Source organism: Neoarius graeffei, chromosome 12 (genome assembly GCF_027579695.1).
Source record: "Neoarius graeffei isolate fNeoGra1 chromosome 12, fNeoGra1.pri, whole genome shotgun sequence".
Classification (NCBI taxonomy): domain Eukaryota; kingdom Metazoa; phylum Chordata; class Actinopteri; order Siluriformes; family Ariidae; genus Neoarius; species Neoarius graeffei.
In genome coordinates this window covers 43,204,009-43,211,721 of record NC_083580.1, presented here as the reverse complement: position 1 = coordinate 43,211,721, position 7,713 = coordinate 43,204,009, and positions in this window count along the sequence as shown.

The window sequence follows — 7,713 nt, the reverse complement described above, 5'->3', positions numbered from 1 at the left end:
ATTTTGAAGCACACAATTGTCTACAATGTAATTATATACTGTAGCATTAAGAATTCCCTTCACTCGAACTACACTGAACAAAAATATAAACGCAACAACTAAGATTTGTAAACATTCTATGGTTTAAACATTTTAACTAAACAATTTGTGTATTCTGTATGAAATCACCAGTGTGCAACAAAATGCAGACACTTTCATGAACAAATGCCTACTGTAATACCAGCTTCCATCAATGATAGACAGAAGGGGTCAGTGTTCAAAATAGCATGTATAACCACCATTCTGTAGTGCAGTACATCTCCTACGCACAGAGTGAATGAAATTAGCTGGTCTTAGGCGATCACACAGATGAGGAAACAAATGTGCCGATTTTGAGCCGATGTTGCGACATGTCCTCTACAGGCATGTGGTCAGTTGACTGTGGTGCCAAACTGCTAGAACCATCTTTTAAGGCTTATTGCTGAAAAATGAACATTTATAGCTGCAGCAATTTGGCTAATTGATATGACAGCTTGCAACGTGCCAATTGTGTTCTCCCTGCTGACTTGTGGCATCTGTAGTATTGTGATGTATGACAAATCTGGAGGATTTGGGTTTTTTTTTGTCTTTTATTGTCCCTAACATTAAAGGGCATAGGCAACAGTTTTCAATTTATGCACATTTGAAACTCTATATGTTAAAAAACCCTCTGTAATTTTCTTCTGGTCCCAAGAAGTATTGTTAATAAGTAATAATTAAAATAAGTTAGCACGGATTTCTGTTCTGCAATTTTCGTGACCACTCGGTGCATGATGTCATTCAAGACAAACAAACCGCTTGAGTTGAGTCCACTTCCGTGTATTTGCATTGCCGTTCGGCTTGAGTGCAGACATGTGTTCAGGAATTTCCAAAGAAAAACCATGCCTTATTGTTGTGCTGTGAACTGTAACAACGGGACCAGTACAGGAAGAAGTTTTTACCTTTTTCCGAGAGAGGAGAAGAGGCGGAGAGAGTGGATTGTGCGCATGAAGCGAGAGGGTTGGCAGCTGGGTAAATACGCCACTCTGTGCTCTGATCACTTTTTGAAGAATCCCCATCTGTTGGAGAGTTTAGGTGTCAGTGTTGGACAGAGAACGCTCAAACCTGATGCTGTTCCGACAAAATTCGAGCACAAAATCAAGCAGTCAAAGAAGAAATGGACCAGCAACGCTCAAGCAAAAAGGAGAAGATTGGAGGTAAACATTTTTACCTTTGCTTGCAATTGACAAGTCAAGAATCCTGAGGGATCCTGTACAATCATTGTGTAAATGAGACAAAAGGGATATTTCCTTGCTTAGAGTAGACTATAAATAGTAAAATACTTGTATTACTATTAGCAATAAATTATATTAGCAATATAAACGAATCCACGTTATATTATAGGGATTATGTGTGTGCCCGTGTGCGCGTCAGTGGGTGGCCCCATTAAGTTTGTGGATGACACGACTGTGGTGGGTCTCATCAACAATGGCGATAAGACAATCTACAGGTGGTGCAAGGACAACAATCTCCATCTGAACGTGGAGAAGATAAAGGAGATTGTTGTGGACTTCAGGAGAGGGCACACCCAGCATGCTCCACTATCTATCGACAGTGCTGCAGTGGAGAGGGTGAGCAGCACCAAGTTTCTGGGTGTGCACATCTCTGAAGACCTGTCCTGGAGCAACAACACTGCATCACTGGCCAAAAAAGCCCAACAGCGTCTGTACTTCCTCTGCAAACTGAGGAGAGCAAGAGCCCCGGCCCCCATCATGCACACTTTCTACAAAGGCACCATCGAGAACATCCTGACCAGCTGCATCACCGTGTGGTACAGCGCCTGCACCGTGTCCTGCTTCAAATCTCTGCAGCGCATCGTGAGAGCAGCTGAGAGGATCATTGGTGTCTCTCTCCCTTCTCTAACGGATATTTATAACTCCCGCCTCACCCGCAAAGCCATCAGGATTGCAGGTGACCCCACCCACCCATCTCACAGCCTCTTCAGCCTGCTGCCATCGGGGAGGAGACTGCAGAGTCTCCGGGCCAAAACCAGCAGGCTCAAAAACAGTTTCTTTCACCAGGCAGTCAGGAGGCTCACCTCCCTCCCTGTTCTGCCCCTCCTCCCCCCTCTGCCCCCTGCCACAGATTCTGCTCCCACACCCCCCTTCAGCATCTGACATGTCATCCTCACAGTTCCCCCCCCCAACACACACACACACACACACACACATCTCATCGTTCATTAACACACTGAACTCAGGGACCGCACATCTCACTTTACCTCACTCATTTCCACTATTCTGCACTACCTCATCTTAACAGCTGCTAGTTTGTTTATACTGCTTATTTCATGTTTCATGTTTACCTGCTATACCTCAAGTGCCCTTGACTGTTTGGTTATTTGAACCAATTTATGTGTGTGTGTGTGTGTGTGTGTGTGTGTGTGTGTGTGTGTGTGTGTGTTAGTCTACATCTAGTTCATATCTAGAGTGTTTATACTGTTTATATTGTCTGTTTGAGTGTTTAGTCTGTGTGTAGTTCTTATCTAGTGTTTACACTGTTTATATTGTCTGAGTGTTTAGTCTACGTCTTGTTCTTATCTAGTGTTTATACTGTTTATTTATACTGTTTATATTGTTTGAGTGTTTAGTCTATGTCTAGTTCCTATCTAGAGTGTTTATACTGTTTATATTGTTTGTTTGTTTTTTTTTCAATTATTCTATTTTTATTTATTGCATTGCCTGTTTGCACCGTGGGTCAGAGAGGACTGATATTTCATCTGTGCTGTATGTTGAGCATGTATAGCATATTTGACAATAAAGTTGATTTGGACGGCACGGTGGTGTAGTGGTTAGCGCTGTCGCCTCACAGCAAGAAGGTCCTGGGTTCGAGCCCCATGGCCGGCGAGGGCCTTTCTGTGCGGAGTTTGCATGTTCTTCCCGTGTCCGCGTGGGTTTCCTCCGGGTGCTCCGGTTTCCACCACAGTCCAAAGACATGCAGGTTAGGTTAACTGGTGACTCTAAATTGACCGTAGGTGTGAATGTGAGTGTGAATGGTTGTCTGTGTCTATGTGTCAGCCCTGTGATGACCTGGCGACTTGTCCAGGGTGTACCCCGCCTTTCGCCCGTAGTCAGCTGGGATAGGCTCCAGCTTGCCTGTGACCCTGTAGAAGGATAAAGCGGCTAGAGATAATGAGATGAGATGAGATGAAGTTGACTTGACTTGACTAAATGTCCTGGTATGTGTTATTATTGAATTGTTGAAAATTAGCCCTGTTTGTTTCTCTCCAGAAAAAAAAATTATATTTAGAAAGTGGTTAAATAAATGAACCTCCTAATTGTAAAAATATTTGTCATTACTAAGTAAAATTTGCAAATTTTGTCAGGTTCTGGAAGAAGTTATGCAACTGAGGCAGCTATATCCTAGCTACACACAAGCCAAGGAACTGGTTGATCAGCCACCTGCGCCAGATTGTGACCAGTACGAGCAGAAGGACAAAACCACAACTGTTCTTCACCATCAAAGCCTATTTAACAAGAACTGAATTATTTTCACTGACTGGTGTTCTTTATTCAAATCTTCATGTTTTACAATAACAGTTCTCCAACATCAGGGCATATTCAACAACTAGTGAAATGTATTTAGTAGAACAATGCACAATAATATAAAACCTTCATGTTTAAAACCTTCATGTTTTACCTTAACCTATCTGGAAATTTTGCACTAACGCAATGAGACTCTGATCTACCTCTGCTAAATATTCATAACTTCATAAGGTATTTCACGTCAGTTGAGCCCCAACACAAACTTGTTATAAGTTGGGGTATTTGAATCCAGTATACTCGGCACTTTGGAACCTCTCTCTTATTGCTGTGACAGAACAGGCTGGTAGTGGTCGTCGAACATTCTTACCCAGGATTCTCCAGATCCATCATGCGAATCTCCGGTATGCCAGATACCGATACACTCTGAAATTGGAGAGTGAAAATTTTCTTTGTAAACGATATCAAATATATGAGTGATTATGGGTGCAGTTTAGATTCAGTTCTTACCATAAATCCCAAGCTTCTGCCAAACCCATGTAAATAGTTTTTGTTATGTATTGTTTTGTTTAATGTTATGTAGCTTGAATCTCTTTGAACAGCAGGTAGTGTATTATCAAAACATTGTGATAGTGATAAGCCTATTGTAACAGTGGGTGGCCAATTGTGCCTTATTCAATGTGGGCTTGAAGTGCTTGAATGACTTTGTAGTTCCTGAGGTGAATTAGTACCAGCTGTCGACAGGCACTTGTCAAAACAGGCTTACCCTTTTATAGTATCTGCTGGTGTCATGTTAAATTGATGGATAACATATTGCTAGGTCACCTATAGTTTATACTGTGAATAGGGGTTGCCAAATGATATTTTTTTGCAGGGCATAAAAAGGGCACAAAAACTTTATTGGGTACAAGTTTGTTTTCACTCATGATAGAGTAGAATAGACCCTTTCTAGTGACTGATGGCATTCATGCAACAACAAAAAAAGGATTGTAATAAAATCTTATTGAATCAAAATAAATCTCGTGTTTTATTTTTTTAAATATCGTTGACATGTACCTTAATGTTTTGAAAATAGAATCAAGTGACATGGATTCTGTCACTTAATGACTTAAAATATACCTCACTGAAACAACCCACTGATTGCAATACTCACTCATGTCTTGGCTCATTGTCGCCAACTGGACCTTCATCCTTATTGTACTCCAGGAAGGTCACCTCCAAAACATCAATATCCAGGCAGTTTGATTGGAATCCTTGGGCCTCCACCATGCACTTATGACCCTCAGGGATTCTAAATTCAACTGATGGATAAAAATAACATCTGCACTCTGTTGCAGTAGGCATCACCCTGCAATTTCCACAGCTACACCTGTGAAGATCAGGAAACATTTTGAAACATTCCACGTATATATGGAAGAGAATTTCCTTCCAACAAGTGTCACGAACAACGAAAACTCATTCCTCAATGGCATAAAAGAGACTGCATATTCACACTAAAAATACATCCTATGCACAGATCCCTAGAACAGGAAATTGCAGCAATAATAGAAAAGTATATACATTTCCAACCCTGTTTGGCAGGTTTCATACAAACTGCGACCACAAATTATTGGCTATATGCTAGACCAAAAACATATGAACACAGGATGTTCATGACAATTAGTTTGACACTTGATCATTCTGCACTTTGACTTCACTTCGTCCTTTGTTGTAACTGAAAAATAAACCTCATTTACGTGCAGTTTTTGATTGCAGAGTTTTTCAGTATTGGGTATACGTTTTCCACTTTTCATTTAAATGCTCGGTAGTTGAAAAAATAATTGATAGACAAGATGAGATGTCAGGCCTGATATATTGACGCCAGGAAATGCCGTGGATGGCAGGCTAATGTGGCCTACTGGTGCACTGTCAAGTAATCGTTACCTATATCCACTAGGGAGGGCAGTTTAATTATTATTCAAAAGGGCTCTTATTTAGTATTACGACAAAAGTAAGAATTTATCATAATTACCAGGATAAATCGTTTGGGCGCGAGTCTTGTTGAGGTCCGGGGTCACCGTGATCAGAGTCGGCCGAGTTGCTGTCCAATTCAGAGGCTGCACGGTCAAACCAGTGAGCCACATTCACTGATTGCTTCACAATGGCCATATGTTCATACACAGGGGTTAAATTGGGATTGGTTATGTGGGGGGGCTCTGCCTCGTACCCGCCCCTGCCCCTGCCGCCCTGCCCCAATATACTTTTTGGAAAATAACCCTCTAATTTGATAACCATATCATATTGCACAGAGATATACACCTTATCTGTGTGTTGTAGGCCTATGTGTGTCTTGTAGTGCCCCCCTACACATTATGGCAGTTTGAATGTAGATTGGTTGGCCAATGTAACAGATTGTACAGGTTGTTGTACATTGGTTTGAAGGAAATGATTAGTGGGGGGTCTGGGGGTCCTCCCCCAGAAGTTTTTTATTATCATACATGTTATTTGCTGAATTCTGGTGCATTTTAATAAGTTGTTAGCTGACTTTACAGAGGTAGGTTGAGCAATATCATGTTAAATCTTGTCACATGCCTACAGGTGAAAAATGTGAAGGAGAAATGTTCAGTGAGAAAATTTGAAGGCTTGCACAATCTTAAACCAAAACAGTTGATTTATTTTGGAGGATAAATGTTAAATATGCCAAAACACTGTCAGTCAAATTGTCAATCAAATATATTCATGCAGTGAATGCAACCAAATACAAACAACACTATAACATTGGAAGCATTTATTATTATTATTGTTATTATTATGTATTCAATTATTTATTTGGCATGTGGTGCTTTTTGTATTGTCTAGAACATACATAAGATGAGCATATTATAGCAGCAAAATAGAAGCACAATCATTTGAATGCAGCAAAAGTTTTGCTGCATTCAAATGATTGTGCTTCTATTTTGCTGCTATAATATGCTCATCTTATGTATGTTCTAGACAATACAAAAAGCACCACATGCCAAATAAATAATTGAATACATAATAATAACAATAATAATTACACTAATAATACACTAATATTAACAATAAATAATAATAAATTAACATTAAATTAAATATTAACAATAAATAAAACACTAATAATATTAACAATACAGTGAACATAATCATTATCATATTTTTTATTATTAAAAACAAAATATCAAATAATACTGAAGAGGGGAAAAATAATACTGATCTAAATATGTTGTGTTTTTATTTTTAGACAGTATGTGTTTTGCTAAACACATACTGTCTAAAAATAAAAACACAACATATTTAGATCAGTATTATTTTTTCCCCTGGAAATTGAACTCGCCAAATGCACAGACAGTTCGTTCAAGCACCTCTGATGGATTAGGATCGTATGCAGGTAAAAGGGGAGACGGTGTACGGAGAAAATTATAAACAAGTCACAACGCTGAAACACAAGCCCAAAAACCCGCAAACCACGACTTCTGATTTTTTTTTAAAGCGAGCTCACAAAAAAAGAAACCCCAAAGTCGCTTATAAAAAGCAGAATTGGCAACCCACGCAGTGTTCCAGAAACCAGAATCTCTGATCGCAAGTTCTGTTCTAAATAGCTTTGACAGGTCGTCTTGTTATCAGGAAAACTATGATCTATCTCATAAAAGTCATGGGTTTATTGATTAATAAAACGATATTTAATTATTCAGAACTGAAAATCGTTTGTTGCTTTTGATGTGTGCGTGATCATATGCCATCCGCTCCGAGCTTATGTGCCGGGGCTCAGCCCCGGACAGCCCCGGCCCAATTTAACCCCTGTTCATACATATATGGTTTCACCTCTCGATATTCAATTTGGAGAGTTCCTGCTTCAAAATCGCTATCAGACATTTTACACAGCCTCTCACAACCAAAGTCCTTACACGTGTTCAGTTCGCAGGTAAACACAGAACTGCTCCCAGTCTGTTTGGCTTGAATGATGTCATGACAACTGCCCCCTGGCGGTGAAAGTGCACCTAAGTGAGAAGTAAACAAACCTTCGGAACTTGTACAAAACAGTACATTTTAACTGTTTTATTCAGTTTTAGGGTGCAAATTAGACACCAGGAAGATTGAATTCGCTTTTTGGGTCATTCTTCTAGACAATAAATTTGATATTCTACGTTTCACCTCTGACCATTGCCTATGACCT